We start from the raw sequence: 16,310 nt of genomic DNA, 5'->3' as shown, positions 1-16,310 counted from the left end.
TCCCTCTACGACAATAATATCCTTTCTGAAGTAAGGGGACCAAAACTGCACATAATGCTCCAGTTACAGAATAATCAAGCTTCTATACAATTGAAGCCCATTGGAGTATCCTGAGAGGAGGCCCAAGGATGCCTGGCTGGCACTCATCCTCATTGTGGGTGCCGAAATCCCCAGGCTGACTCCTGCAGGAGATGGGGCATCTAGAGGGAAATCAAGGTACCTCGACCCTTTATCACCTACATCCCACCAGGGTAGGAGCCATGAAGTGCGTGACCAAGTGCAAATCCTTGAACCTGCTGGATCAAGGTTTCTGTGGTGGATGATAACATTCTCATGGTGACCTCGGCACATTAGAAATGTCGGGGCCATGTCATCAGGCTAAACGTGAACAGCCTCCTCCATCAATTTCTCTACTCTGGCAAGTGACTGTTGAAACTCTGCCCACTGTTTCACTGCCTCCCTCTGCATTTCCACCAGTGAGCTGACAGCTGCTTCCAGAGACTTACCAACTACCTGTGACTGAGCAGATGGCTGGTCTCCAGTGTCCCTCCTGAATGCTGAAGATCAGCGACTGTCCCTGCCTCCAATCCCTGTGAGGAAGTGTTCTCCAGAAAGTGACTCCGTGTCTAACCTTGCATGATGCTCCACCGAGGTGTGACTCTCTGCACTGCTGGAGGGTGCAGGTAAGCACTGTGATGGTTCTTTGTGAGCCCCCCCTCATCCTCAGACATGCTCTGGAGGCTCAGACTGCTGCTCAGCCATGCAGATGACCTCACTCTGCTTGTGCCTGGAAAATGGAAATTAGAGTTTTAGTTCATGAGCTTAAGTTATATCAAACTATATTTGATTCACTGTCACGATTTAGAATCAGAGAATCCCTACAGTACAAAGGCAGGTCATTCGGCCCATCAAGTCTATACCAACCTGGGACCATGGTGCTGTAAGGCAGCGTGCCGACCACTGTACCACTCTGATGAAGTGATAGAGGTGTGATCCAAACTAGGTTGTTTGGAAATGTGAATTTCCCCTTCTTCACAGGAGCGATCCTTAACCTCCCCCAGCAAGGATGGCTGCAGCCTTCCTCAGATTCTGCAATGATCTTGGCCATCCCTCACCCTGTCTGGGCTGGCTTGTCTTTGTTGTGTGCCAACTTGGCCTGTATAATGATGTAGGAAAGGCATGTGGGCAGAGAGGATGGAACAGAAGTTGGACGATATCCATGTCCCCTGTGTGTGTTGAAGCCTGTCCAGAAAAGCCAGAGGATGGAGTACGTGTAACAAGACTGACGGGATTCTGGCGATGACACAAAACTAAATGGAATTGTGAGCGGCGAGGAAGAAGCAAAGAGGCTTCAATGCAATTAAGATAAGTTGAGTGCATGGGCAATTACATGGCAGATGAAGCATGATGTGGATAAATGTGAAGTTATCCACTTTGGTTGGAAAAACAAAGTGGCAGAATATTATTTAAAGGGTGATAGATTAGGAAATACTGACGTATTAAGGGAACTCCATATCCCAGTGCCAGTCGCTGAAAGCAAGCATGCGGGAACAACAAGCAGTTAGGAAGACAAATATTATGTGAGAGGACTTCAGTACAGGAGTAGGGATGTCTTACTGCAGCCGTACAAAGCCTTGGTGAGACCTGGAGAATTGTATACAGTTTTAGTCTCCTTACTTAAGAAATATATACTTACCATAGAGGGAGTGCAGGAAAGGTTCACCAGACTAATCCTTGGGATAGGAGGATTGTCACATGAGGAGAAATTGGGTTGACTAGAACTGCGTTCACTAGAATTTAGAAGAATGAGAGGGGATCTCATTGAAATGTGTAAAATTCTGACAGGAAACAACAGACTGGATGCAGGAATCTTGTTTTCTCTGGCTGGAGAATCTAGAACAAGTGATCACTGTATCAGGATATGGGGTAGGCTATTTGTGACTGCGATGAGGAGAAATATTCAGGGAATGGTGAACCTATGGAATTCTCAACCACAAAAGGCTGTGGAGGCCAAATCGTTGCGTGTATTCAAGAAAGAAATAGATAGATTTCTAGACACAAAGGGGGATGGGGAGAGCATTCAAGTATGGCGTTGAGGCAGAAGGTTGTATTGATTGGTGGATCAGATTCAATGGGCTTAATGGTCTCCTCCTGCTTCTATGTTCTATGTTTCTATTTGCGAAAGTATCCGTGAGAGAAGGAATGTTGCTTTGTGTCCCCACCTGATGAACATACGGGATCTGTAAAAAGAGTAGCTGTCTGAGCATACGATTTCATGTTGAGAGTTTAATACTGAAGGAAACAAAGAGAGGATTTCCCCTGGTGGAGGGACGAGATCAATCATTTGCTTTCTGCATCGCGTGGTGCTTCGGTGCAGCCACACTGGCTTCCAGGGAGATGCCATCCAGGCTGGCAACACACTTCTTGGAGTCAGCCCACAGGTAGAGAGCATGTGCTCGGACTCCATGGATCCAAGGCCTCAGGGGCCTGATAGATGAATCAGGTGGCTGTCACCACCTTCAGGCTGCTTTCAGTGATGGTCTTGAGAGGACAGGTGGGCTGGAGAGAGTGAGACGTGTGTACTGAACTGACACTTAAAAATGGCGCCTGGACCTTCAAACCTGACAATTTGATGGAGTGGCGGACGAATCAATTGACCCACCAGGCGACTTGGCCTGATACTCGTGCGTACATAACTGATAAGGTTCCAAACATGGAATTGGGCATGAATTCCTATCATTCCAGTCAGCTGGAACCACCCGTCACCGCAGCTGGACAAATAAATGGAAAATTCCACCCCTCATTCCTGCCAGTTGGTCAGGGTAAGATCAAGCCTTTGATTCCTAAGTCTGTGGAAAGGAATTTAAGGCAAGCTACCGGTGTATGGAGCTAGAATTTGAGCCCCCACTAGGCAAGGAATGGAAGCAGCAGGAGCCAAGAATAGTATTGCCAGCCAGCTCCATACTACGCTCAGGTCTTTTCCCAAAGGGGGAAGGTGAAAGGGGGAGGTAGCCCTTAAAGGCAATCGAAGGAACGGTACAGGGATTTTCCAGTCAACCACCAGGTTCCCAAAGGTGATAGAAACCATTTTCCTGCCTGCGTGCCCTCTGGAGTGAGGTTGGGGAGTGAAGAAGTGCTCCAGGAAAGCCCAGATAAAGCAGCTGCTGCAGGCCACGTTGTGGAGGAGCTTCCACCCATCTCGCACAGTGTTGGATTGGCTGGCAAAGGCCAAGTTTTATTTACTTAAGAAGTTGGGGAGAATCTGGGAATGCCCTCTCCTCCACTTTCTTGCCATGGCAAATTACTGCTGCTTTTTCAAGTTGGAAAGCCTCTGGTTGCCCCTCCAGCTTCAAGAACCCGCTGCCATCCTTAGGCAGATGGTAGGCCTGCCCTCAGTCTGGTCATTACTTGGTCACTTTGAGGAAAGTCTTCCTGAGTGACTGTTTCTTACACAGTTCAGTATTTTAACCCCCCTATTTGAGCTTGATAGCAGAATCCAGCAGCCCAGTGGGAAAATCCAGCCTAAGGATTGCAGGCTCCAACTTTTTAAATGCTCAAGTGTAAGGACACTCAAGGACAGGATATCATTTATCATAAAGACCTAGTGTGCACCAGTACCAAAATATTCAGCCGCCTAAAAACAAGAATGTGTTATTGTGTAAAAATATCTATCATTCGCAGCTGATGTGTTCAGCCAAGCTTGTTGCTCTGGTTATATTGCCAGCTTCAGCATGACGTATTTGTAGAAAGTTGCTCAACATGGGAAGACAGATCAGTTTCTTCTTTCGCAGACTACACTGGACCACTGAAGCCAAATTCATAACGTTATTCCTTGAGTTAAGTTTCTAGTTCTAATTTAAAAGGGGGAAACGTCTGTGGGTGTACACACAATTATCATATGACCAGTGCTAAAAGGGCCATGCCCCATTTTAAATCACACTATGGTGAGGGAATAGAAATCAAATTGAAATTGTTCAGTATTTGTGAAAGCCATGCATTGACACAGATAAATCTACCAACACCACTGAATATTTTTCTGTAGCAATATACTCACGAGAATCAAGGTGTTTTCTAGTCAGGAACCATGGAAGGGAGAGAAAGTTGGGTAGTGGCATTGAAGGACTAGCCTACTTTTGTTGGAATGGAGTTACAGAGAATGAGGCACTCTCTATTTGGTCTGGTTTACATGTGACACAACCCCATATCTGTGATTAACTCTTAAAATTCTCAGGGCAACTACAAACGGCCAATAAGTACTGCTTTGTCTTACAACTCATGGACAAATAAGAGAAAAAATAATGTTATCAAAGTATCCTGGATATAGCTTGCACTGTCTCAGTAACATCACAACTTTTTAACAACTTGCAGAGAATGACAAGAGAAACCTACGCTTGCTGTATGTGACAACATAATCACATTGGTACATTTCCAAGTTACAGTTTGAAGTTCTGTTTCCTAGAAAGATGAAAGAAATTGTGTTCCGTGCTCCACACCCAGTGCCTCAGGTGGAAGAAGGTATATTTTTGCAACTCTTCCAAAACAAATACCTCACGCATAATTCTTACAAGTCAAACGCAGTTCATACGTCAGTTGGCCAAGAATCTGATTTCTACTGGACCCATTCACTTAATAAAGGTTCTGCTTTCCTTTTCCTCTGAGTCCCAGTTACCAAGTTTCACTTTTTTTTAAAAGCAAGAGTCTTTTTGCTGAATTTTTCATATTATTTGACAGGTCTTTTCCTATTTTAACGCCACACAATGGCCCATGATCTCCTGGAATGTTTTAGCAAAACTACAGTGGAAGAGCACCTGTTGTGCCTTTGTATTCCATGGGAAATTGGCATGGAATTAATTTCTGTCACTGAATGGTTGGATGGTTTTCTGCTTGTGAATTTTCACTCTATTTCTAAGATGCTGCTGGAGAGGCCGGCATCAGCATACTGAAGGGGCCAGTGGCGCATGCGCCAATTTCTCAGTATACTGGGAGATCAGCTGACTTGCGCCTCCCCCCATCCCCATTGTCGGCCTTCCGGTTTGACGTCCTCCCGATCGCTGCCTCCTCGCTCTGCCTCGCCTAGCTCCAATCACAGGCATAAAGCACCCCCCAGATGTGGCCAGAAACAGTATCCAACCCCTGACGCCACCACCTGCCCCACCACCCACATGCACAAATCTGCCCCCCTCCCACCCCTGTCTGGCTGTGCCCCATCCTCCCCTCAGATCCCACCTGATGGGCAGTGCCAAGGTGCCCAGTTGGCAGTGCCAAAGTGTCTGGTCAGCACTGCCCAAGAGGCAAACTTCCCCTACCCCTAACCTCCCGGGGCCTCTGGTTCCACCAGCAAGGCAAACACTTTGAGGATCATACATGATCCCTGCTGGTGTGTACTCCTACCAGCAGGGATAGAAACGTTAGCAAGCCCGGACAATTAAGAGCCTGGCTCAATGGATATGAGCAGCTTCTGCAAACGGCATTAGTCTCGTGCTGTTCCCGGAACGAGACTGATTAAGTCCCAAGAAGGACTAGGAAGGTTGCGATCGACCAGACTCCACACGTGGATTCCATTTTTTCCATCCCACTGACAGTTCCCGGCCCATTGCGCTACTCAAGCAGCGCAGCAGGCCGAGAAAATGGCATCCATGGTTTCTCTGAATTTGCGCAGCATAGATTTTTTTTTAAAATTTCATTCATGAGATGAGGACATCAATGGCTAGGTCAGCATTTATTGCCCATCTCTAATTGCCCTTGAGAAGGTGGTGGGTGAGTCCAAACATTTTGAGGAAAAAAAGCTGCTGCAAGTCATCCGATGCCAGAATAGATCAGATTTGGAATTTTTGAAGTTTCACGGTGTTGCGTCTGACTGGCATGCTGACATTGGTTAGGATATCAGCACGATTCCCTGCTCTCCTTTGAAATGTGCAATCTAAGTTTCCTTAGCCTAAGATGGGCAGGGCCTTTGTTTATTACCTCACTGAAAACACAAGTTATTTGAAGGAATTAACTATCTGGAATGAACATTCGAAGATTGCAGTTTCACACTTGGCTGTGCAATAAAGATTTTCAAACACTGTGCAGCCATAATTAAAAATGGTGCCCTTGAGGTACTGCTGTGTGCAGTAATGCAAAAGAATGATGTCCTTGTTAGCAGTGCTGCCTGGCAGCTTCCAGTCTGAGGATACACTCTGTATATTTGGGGCAGACTATTGAATGTGAAATGGTGCTAGGCTGCATTGCTCTGGCATTTTTTTTCTCAGGTTTTCATTTGGTTTGATTTATTATTGTCTCATGTACTAGTATACAGTGAACAGAATTATTTATTGCGTGCTATACAGACAAAGCATACCATTCATAGAAAACTTTCTGTTCATGAGAGAGTGCAGAATGTAGTGTTACAGCCATATCTAGGGTGCAGAGAAAAATCAATTTAATGCGAGGTAGGTCCATTCAAAAGTCTGACAACAGCAGAGAAGAAGCTGTTGTTGAGCCAGTTGGTACGTGACCTCAGGCTTTTGTATCTTTTTCCCGACGGAAGAAGGTGGAAAAGAGAATGTCCAGAGTGCATGGGGTCATTGGTTATGCTGGCTGCTTTGCCGAGGCAGCGGGAAGTATTGACAGTGCAAATGAATGGGAGGTTTGTTTGTGTCATGGACTTGGGTTTCATTCATGACCCTTTGTAGATCCTTGCGGTCTTGGATAGAGCAGGAGCCATACCAAGCTGTGATACAACCGGAAAGAATGCCTTCCATATTTGCCTTCCAAATCCATATTTTCAGTCAATTTGGGTGTATCAGAGAACCGCAGGTCACCCCTTCACCCAAACAGTTCAGATGACTTGGCAGAAAGTCAAAGGAAACTTTCCTCCTTGCTGTCGGAAGCTCTCTGCCACCTTTGCCAATTAGCTATCCCTGGATATATGACTAGCAGTATGACTGTAGATATGAGTGGTCTGAAATTGGTGCCACCTGACCTTCCTAGTATGCTTTCTTTGTTCTCCTTCACCCTCTCATCTGAAATCCTGTGATCATGGGGCACTGAAAGCTTTTCCCGTGGCTTTCCTTTCCCACCGTCAAAGAGTTGGCAGGGAACTCATCCCTGCTGATCAAGTCAGTCCCTCAGCCAGTTAACACTCAAGGAGGTTAGTTGGCTGGAGACAGATTCTCTGTCCTCACTCAAGCCAAAGTCCTATCTAGCAAGCCTCTTAATGCACCAACAATTTTACTGTGCAGACCAACCAGTCTTTTTCCTGTGCACGATCCCATCAAAGTCGTCAGCAGAATCCTTTGCAATTGAATTTGTGTGACCTTGCCCACTGGAGAGCTGGAACATGCACTGTCCTTTCCCCCTGGCTTTTCTGCAGCTCACTTGTGCTTGGTGACTCACCACAGACTTGGGTAGCACAGTGGTTAGCACTGCTGCCTCATAGTGCCAGAGTCCCAGGTTCAATTCTAGCCTCAGGTCAGTGACCCGAGGAGTTTGCACCTTTCCATTGTGTCCGTGTGGATTTCCTCTGGATGTCCTGGCTTCCTCCCACAGTCCAAAGGTGCGCGGGTTAAGTTGATTGCCATGCTAAATTACCCTAGTGTCAGGGGATTAGCAGGGTAAATATGTAGGGTTACGGGAATAGGGATTGGGTGGGATTATGGTCAGTATAGACTCGATAGATCAAATAGCCACTTTCTGTATTGTAGGGATTCTATGACATGCTAATCCCTCTTCCACACTTCCCTCTTGTGCAGTACCAGTATCAGATAAGGTAATGTATGCAGATGTGTGTTCCTCTTTTCACCCTTCATCATCAGGCTGCACTCACTGAGCAGGCAGCAGGTTTTGGCTATCTGAAAACATAAATGCAGAAAAGACACCCAGCGGATGGAAGGGCTGCATGATTACACTATCTGCAGCTTGTACTTCCTATCACATTGCGAGGTGAGGGTGAAATGGGATTTGAGAAGGTGCATAACATAGGATCATTCCATCATTCTGGGTCATTTCAATTCTTGCAATAGTGACAGCAGCACTGATAACTCAGCATACCACCTCCTCCAACGTGCAAGGAGAAGCAGCCATGCCTGTCCCCCCACCAGTCCTTTGTTGCTCTCCCCCAATGTGGGTCAACAAATGCAATAGTAAGAGTAGCAGTGACTGTGTTGTACTGTATTTGTGTGATTTATCTGTCTTATAGTTGGAAGTCTGTGTAGCTGTGAAATGTGGATAGGAGGCTTGCAGCAGTGGTAGGTGTGTGAGGTTTGGGGGAAGCATATGAATGTTAGGCATGAGTCCTGATTGTCAGATATTGCTGATTTATCAGTAAAGGGATACAGTGCATTTAGCACTTTTCGATAGCGTGATGTGTTGGGGAAGTGAAGGCACTTGAAAATACATTGACTTGTGTGAGATCATTGAATTCCTTTCAGCACTGCAGCCAAGACTTCAGTGCCTGACTCCTTGCAGAATGCTTTAAGGATACCTGCTCTTATTCCCTTACCACTGTGTCTGTGGAGGGCCTCCTGGCCCCCCGCAGAAAGATGACCTCTCTTGTGCTCTAAGGCCTCTTGGCTGAATCTGAGAGGCCTCTCCCTGGCCTGCTGCTCCATTGCTCCAACTATTCCATCTGAGAAACTCTTTGCGGCCACTTGCAGTCCCTGCTGCAGCCAAGCTTTGTCAGAGTCTTTGGTCATAGTGCAGAACGACATCAAGATTGTAAAAGATGGAAAAGGTAGAATGAGTCAGCAAAGAGCCCTTAGATACCCAAACCTGGCCTTTACAAGACTGCAGATTGTAAAGGGAAGGACAGGTTGAGGCAAATAAGGTGGGTTTGAGATGCAGGTGAGGATGGGTTAGGAGGAGCCAGTTTAATTAATTTGGCTGGACAGCTGGTTTGTGATGCAGAACAAAGCTAACAGCAGGGATTCAATTCCCATACCAGCTGAGGCTATTTATGAAGGCCCCACCTTCTCAACTGAGCTGTGATGATCCTCAGGTTTAATCACCACCAGTCAGCTCTTCCCCACAAAGAGGAGAGCAGTCTATAGTCATCTGGATTATGGTGACTTTGTCTAGTTAGGAGTAAAAAATTGCAATGAACCTCGATTTAAGAATGCACTATGGGCGGCACAGTGGTTAGCACTGCTGCCTCACAGCGCCAGGAATCCAGGTTCGATTCCCGGCTTGGCTGGAGTGGAGTCTGTGTGGAGTCTGCACACTCTCCCTGTATCTGCGTGAGCTTCCTCTGGGTGCTCCGGTTTCCTCCCACAGTCTAAAAGGCGTGCTGGTTAGATGCATTGGCCATGCTAAAGTCTCCCTCAGTGCACCTGAACAGGCACCGCAACATGACGACTAGAGGATTTTCATAGTAACTTTATTGTGGTGTTAATGTCAACCTACTTGTGACGCAAACGAATAAACTTTAAAAACTTAAAAAAAATGAGGGAAGAGGAATTGACCAATCGAAGCTCAAAAGGAATCGGAGAGGTCGCTCTAGGAATGGTGTTAGATACAGGGAATCCTAACAGTAGAACATTTAAAATAGGACACCAAATAAGTTTTAGTTCAATTTTAGATGAAACCTTACTCCCTCTTGTGGTCTATTGTCTTTGATCTCACCATCAGACTTTTCACTGACCTTACCTTATCTGGGTCACAATCCTCAGAGCTGGCAGCACCACCTGTTTATATTAAACAACGAAAATAAAATCATCAGAATCTGATGCTGCACCCAGCAATTAGACAATAATTAAACTTACATTTATTTGAATGACCGTTCACCATTATATTACAGAGAAACCAATGCACTTGCTAATACATTGATAGTGAGACTTATAGCTGGGTTTTTTTTAGCAAGTTACTATTTGTGAAACATATGATACTTTTCACAGGATAGTGGTTCAGATCTGCTTGATTTCAACCATTAAAACCTGATACCGAGTGAACCATATTCCAAAAATTCCCAAGTCCAATTTACAAACAGCCTAAGTACTTAATTAATGAAACCACATGTTACAGCATTTAACCTTAGGAGCCAGAATGACTCCATCATGTCAGCATGCAAACACAATGGGCCTGTGTGTCGTTAATTTGTATGCTGCTTTAATGAAAGTGCTAACCTATTTACTTTAAATCAGTTAATGGCACTCGAATAGTGGTCAGAATAATTGTTTATGAGCAAATAAAGAATGAACACACTCCCATCACATCATGTGATTTCTTGCGTCTCATCAACACTCGCAATAAACAGGGAAAAAAAATTACATCTGAAAATAGACTTTCCTTCTTTCCTCATTAAGCTTCAAGGGGCTCAACTTCAGCAAGGGTTCACCAGCTCATCAGATGTACGAAGAGCTGTGAAAACCTAGGGAATGTTATTTTTAACACTGTAAATCCATTAAACCCCTGTTGAAATTCCTGTTCCTATCACTCCCCACTCCTCAATACCATACAATATTATTTGCCTTGCTTACCAGATTGCCCTGACTCTCTCTAAAGATCCAATACTGAATACAGTTCATGCTCTGAACAATCTATTCTTACCTGAACAAAAGCTCTTTTTGCCCATTGCATTTCATCTCTACTGGGTTTCTCATCACTGAGATTTTTGCAAATAAAATCATATCTCCCATACATGCCAGACTGTCTGAAAATTAGCTGAATTGGATATCTTGGCTCCTATGAAATGCCCAGTTTGAATACGTTTTAATTTTTGTCAAGGTTCAGCATTCAATTCTGTTAGTCAGTAGTGCGTTCAAGAGCTGGTTCATTAGATTATCATAAATATGTGGACCTTGGTCCGGGTATCAAATCAGCACAGCAAGAGCTTCATTTATTTCATCATCAGCTCATAGTAACTAATGTTCTTTTGTCACCTTTTATTTGAATGAAGACATAGTGAACTGAGTGATTGCTGCAACTATAGTAATTTAATGTCTTCACGAGTCAACTTGTTTTCACCACAACGTATCCTTGAAGATGAGTTTAGCTTAGTGAAGACCAAACAAATTACACCGAACGTATAAAGATTAGAGTTGAAATCTGACCTCCATTAAGTCTTTCGGTGTGTTTTTTCCAAGCCATTTCATTATGCTGTTCTTTTGAAGTGCTCTGAGGGAGAGATGACTCATCCCTGTGGTTTTTGAATGCTGGGTTACGTGTCTGCCACAGTCCACACTGCCTGCAGGCTCACAGTAAACATCCCACCCTGTACTGTTTTACTTTTTTGTTGTCGCTTGCAGTACAACATGAGCAGCCGCAGCAGTGAACAAACACAGGATGCACTCAACCTGATGTCTGGTGATCAGTAAGGCTGCCTGATATGCCTTGACATTTATCCGTGCCTTGGTATTACTGACTCACCCAGCCTTCCTGTTTGTATTGCTGAGTTGGATGGCCATGCGAAACATTGTAGCAGTGTTGTTAAACTCAGAAATATCAATATTAAATATGTATTATCAATGAATATTATCTTATTAATGTGACAGCAAAGTGTTTGCTAAGTACAGTGCTCCATCAATATCATTATTAAGTGAATTTTCAACTCGTATCCATTTACTGTTTCTGGTGTTTCCACCTCGTTTTAACTTCTCTGTGATAACAGTTGCTTCGAAGTAATTCTGATAAGGCAACTTATAAATTCAACGCTTATTATTATTTAGCCAAGGAATAGAATTGACAGTATCTGTGAGTAGGCTGACAAGCTGCATTGCCCCACCCTCATGACTGAACAGAAAAGAATGGTTGTGAAAGCAGGAGGAAATGAAAAGCAATTAAAACCCAGAACAACCAGCTAGGATTTCTGATCTTAACATTTAACAACCTAGATTTGGCACCAACACCAGAAAATCTAGGCCCAATTGATTATAACCCAATAAGTAATCTCAGAATATCGACACATGATCAACAATATAAATGATCATGCTTCCATTTGAAAATCCAACATCAACAATTCCTGTGGAATTTTCTCCAAATTAATTTGTTCACACCCTGCTGTGATGTCCATCCTGCTTCCTTCCTTTGCTCTCCTCTCCTCCCTCCCCTTTTTCTTACTCACATTGTTCACCTCCCCTACCTTTCACCTTCTCTCCCCCCCTACACCCAGAGAGGTACTATCGTGGTCTGGCCCTTTAATGGGGGTATTTCCCGGAGGACACATGTGGATCTTATTGATTGTCACAGTGGGAAGCTGAGCCAATCGGCAGGGAGGCTGGCAGGGCAGGAGGTGGGGAGACCACTGGTCAAGAAGCGACTCAGAGTTGGATCCAAGCAGTTGCATTGTAATTCAGTCTGACCTTGTTTTTATATTATTCTTTATTTGGCAATAAAGCCATTGTGGATTACAAACCAAATCGAGTTGCCCTCAAATGGTTACAGGTACTTTCCTCCTCTCCTTTCTCCCTCCCGGCATATAGGTTACACCTTTATTGACACTGCTTTTGACGATCCCGCACAAAATGAACGAATGATCAAGAAGTGAGAGTTCCTCCAAATGCATTTTTAAAACAGAATTAGGAATTGTTATATAAAAGGCAGTTTGAATTATATGTGGCAGTTATTTCACAGGCATTCATGCCTAGTAACAGCAGGTAAAGTGTCAGCCGACATGGCAAAGTGATGTAATTGGCCTTTGCTTAATTATTGCACCATTTTCCCTTGACTTTTACTATAAATATGTACATCTTATCACCCACTATTATTTACTGCTCATCTCGGCAATTAGTTGGAAGTATCTCTACCCCGACCTCCACCTATAGCATTTAAATTCATCTCTTTCACAATTTACACTTCCCAAGAAGCCTTTTAGTTTGAGCTGTACATTTTATCTATTTTTATGGTTGGCCTTAGGCAGTTAGGCTTCCTATCATAAAATATACTGCTTTTTACTCAGTTTGGATTCTATAGACAAAGGTAGTGAGAGCTCAGATTACAATCAATAAATGAGCAATCAGAGTCAGGAATTTCCCTAGAGTGAGCAGTAGTGGATTTACCTCAGGTGGTAATGGCAGAAAATCTGCCTTTGCACAAAGTTTAAATGTTCCCCTTGGGGGGTATAATTGTCAGATCTAAATTAAATATTCCTGTTGATTGCTAACTGTAATGAATATGTATGCGACAGTTGGGCAGACCGTACATGCAGTAAGGATCACTTTTGTGGGTTTATTTAGTGGCATTTGATGTACATTATTTCTTGACTTTTTCAGCAAGACCGAGTGTTGCATTTAATCATTGAATAGAATCACAGAATCCCTACAGTGCAGAAGGAGGTGATTCGGGCCATCTAGCCTGCACCAGCACAGAGTCACACAGTCCCTATCCATATAACCCCACGTATTTAACCTGTTAATCCCCCTGACACTAAGGGACAATTTATCATGGCCTACCACCTAACCCACACACCTTTGGAACGTGGGAGAAAATTAGAGCAACCGGAGGAATCCCACGCATTCAACCCAGGCCGGAATTGAACCTGGGTCCCTGGCTCAGTGAGGCAGCTGTGTGAACCACTGTGCCACCGCTGGATGTGCTTTCAGCAGACTGGCACATAAAATAGAGTGGTGCCCGAGCTCACCCCTATAATGTGGGGTGGTGTCTGAGTTCTAAAATTAGCAACCCACCTGCCATATTTAAATAGATAGTCAAAGGTCAGTTAGGCTTGTGATTAAATTAATTAACCTACAATACAATACCCATGCCTAAAATGGCTGGTTTAATACCAGCGGTGACAGGATGAGGCTGTTTACTGCTTACGAATTGGCCACCTTAAGGACCTCAATTGATGGCAGGTAGGGAAGGTCACCCAATGGTCTTCCCACCCAAAACTTAATCCCAGCAGAGGGGAAAGGCTGCAGTGTTCTGGGATGCCACCACTCTCCTTATGTAAATATCCCTCCCACCTCCAAACTCACCACCAGCAAGAGCACGAAATTTCAGCCCACGAATCTATCAATATTTGTCATAAAAACCCAGCTAGTTCACTGACACCTTTTAGGAATCCTTATCTGGTCTGGCCTACATTTGACTCCAGATCCATAGTAATGTAATTGATTCTTAAATGCCCACTGCAATGACCACCGAGCTACTCAAGATGGCAGCAGGGAAGAAGCTGTTCTTGAGTCTGTTGATCTTGTGATCCCAGACTTATGTATCTTTTTCCTGAAAAAGGTGGAAGAGTTATGTTCAGGGTTCATGGGGTTCTTGATTATGTTGGCTGCTTTTCCAAGGCAGTGGGAAGTATAGACAGAGTCAATGAATGGGAGGCTGGTTTGCATGATGGATTGGGCCACTTTGTAGTTTCTTGTGGTCTTGGACAGAACAGGAGCCACACCAAGCTGTGATACATCTGGAAAGGATGCTTTCTATGGTGTATCTATAAAAATTGATGAGAGTCGTAGCTGACATGCCAAATTTCCTTAGCCTCCTGAGAAAGTAGAGGCGTTGGGGGGGCTTTCTTAACTATAGTGTCAATGTGGAGGAAACAAGACAGGCTGTCGGTGACCCGGACAGCTAGAAACTTGAGCTTCTCAACCATTTCCCCTTCATCCCCATTGATGTAGACAGGGGCAGGTCCTCTACTACATTTCCTGAGGTCGATGACTATCTCCTTTGTTTTACTGACATTAAGGGAGAGGTAATTGACATAGCACCATTTCACAAGATTCTGTTGCCAGAATTTAACTTTGCCCACCCCAGAATTGGGGCTGGCGAGGCTCACAGAATGGCATTTTCTGTTGGCCTCTGATGGGATCTTATGAGCCTTGGAAGGGAGAGGCAGTAAAATTCCAGCAACTATCTTTTTCCTGTAATCTGTTTCATCATTGTTTGAGATCCGACCCACTATGGTGGTGTTATCAGCAAACTTGAAAATCAAATTGGAAGGGAATTTAGCCACACCATCATAAGGAGTATATAAGGAGCTGAGAACACAGCTTGCAGGACCGTGGTGTTGAGAATAATCATGAAGGCGTTTTTGTTGCTATCCTCACTGATTGTGATCTGTGGGCTAGGAAGTCCAGGATCCAATCTCAGAAAGAGGAACTGATTCTCAAGCCATAGAGTTTGGAGATGAGTTTTGTAGGGATAATGGTGTTGAAGGCTGAGCTGTAATCAATAAATAGGAGTATGATATAAGCGTCTTTGTTATCCAGATATTCCAGGGTTGAGTGTAGGGCCTGGGAGATAGTGTCTGCTGTGGACCTGTGATAGACGATCCAGGCAATCTGGGAGGCCGGAGTTGATTCGTGCTAGGACTAACCTTTCAAAACATTTCATAATGATGGATGTCAGAGCCACTGAGTGATAGTCATTAAGGCATGCTGCCTGGCTTTTCTTTGGTTTGGGATGATGGTCTTCTTCCTGAACAGGTAGGAACCTCAGACTGGTGTAAGGAGAAGTTAAAGATGTCTGTGAATACCCCCGTCAGCTGGTCAGCTCAGGATCTGAGTGCTTGTGCAGATATCACATCCAGGCCAGTTGCTTTCCATGGGTTAACTTTTTAAGAGGGCTAATCTGAAGTCTGCAATGTTGACATCAGATATAGGTTCAGCCGAGGCTTCTAAGGCAGATGACATTCTCTCGCTGACCTCTTGCTCAAAGCGAGCATAGAAGTTGTTGAGCTCATCGGGGAGGGGTACATTGTTGCTGGCCATTCTATCTGCTTTCATCTTGTAGCCTGCTATGTCCTGCAGACCTTGCCATAATTGGTGTGTGTCTGTGTGGCTAGCCTTGGATTTCAGTTTGGTCTGCTACTGTCTCTTGGCATCTTCGGTTCTTTGTAGATCGTATTCGGATTTCTTGCATAGGGCAGCATAATAGCACAGTTGTTAGTCATAACACCAGGGACTTGGGTTCAATTCCCAGCTTGGGTCACTGTCTTTGCAGGTTCTCCCTGTGTCGGTGTGGATTTCCCTCAGGTGCTCTGGTTTCCTCCCACAGTCTGAAAGATGCGCTGGTTAGATGCTATGTTATCCCTCAGTGTATGGCAACGCGGGGATTTTCCCAGTAACTTCACTGCACTGTTAATATAAGCCTACATGTGACACTAATAAATAAACTTTTTACTTTGTTATCGGTGGCCCCTGCCTTGTAGTGATGTTGGACAGCTTCATCACGGCTACTGCTGCTATTGAGTGAGAAAGGACATGAGAACGTGCTGCCTCTACTGAGAAATGCAGCTGTGTCATATTTGATAGGCATGAAGATTGGTACTGATGTTGTCCCTTAAAACTAGCCTGAAAGAAGCCAGAAATATGAATAACTGAGGGTGATACTGGCATTGATTGTCTCTGGTAATGAAGGAGGATGGCTGATGGTCTCTTTTGTAACTGAAT

This window comes from Carcharhinus amblyrhynchos, chromosome 7 (assembly GCF_965287045.1).
Source record: "Carcharhinus amblyrhynchos chromosome 7, sCarAmb.v2.hapA, whole genome shotgun sequence".
Taxonomy (NCBI): Eukaryota; Metazoa; Chordata; class Chondrichthyes; order Carcharhiniformes; family Carcharhinidae; genus Carcharhinus; species Carcharhinus amblyrhynchos.
This window is presented reverse-complemented; position numbering follows the sequence as displayed.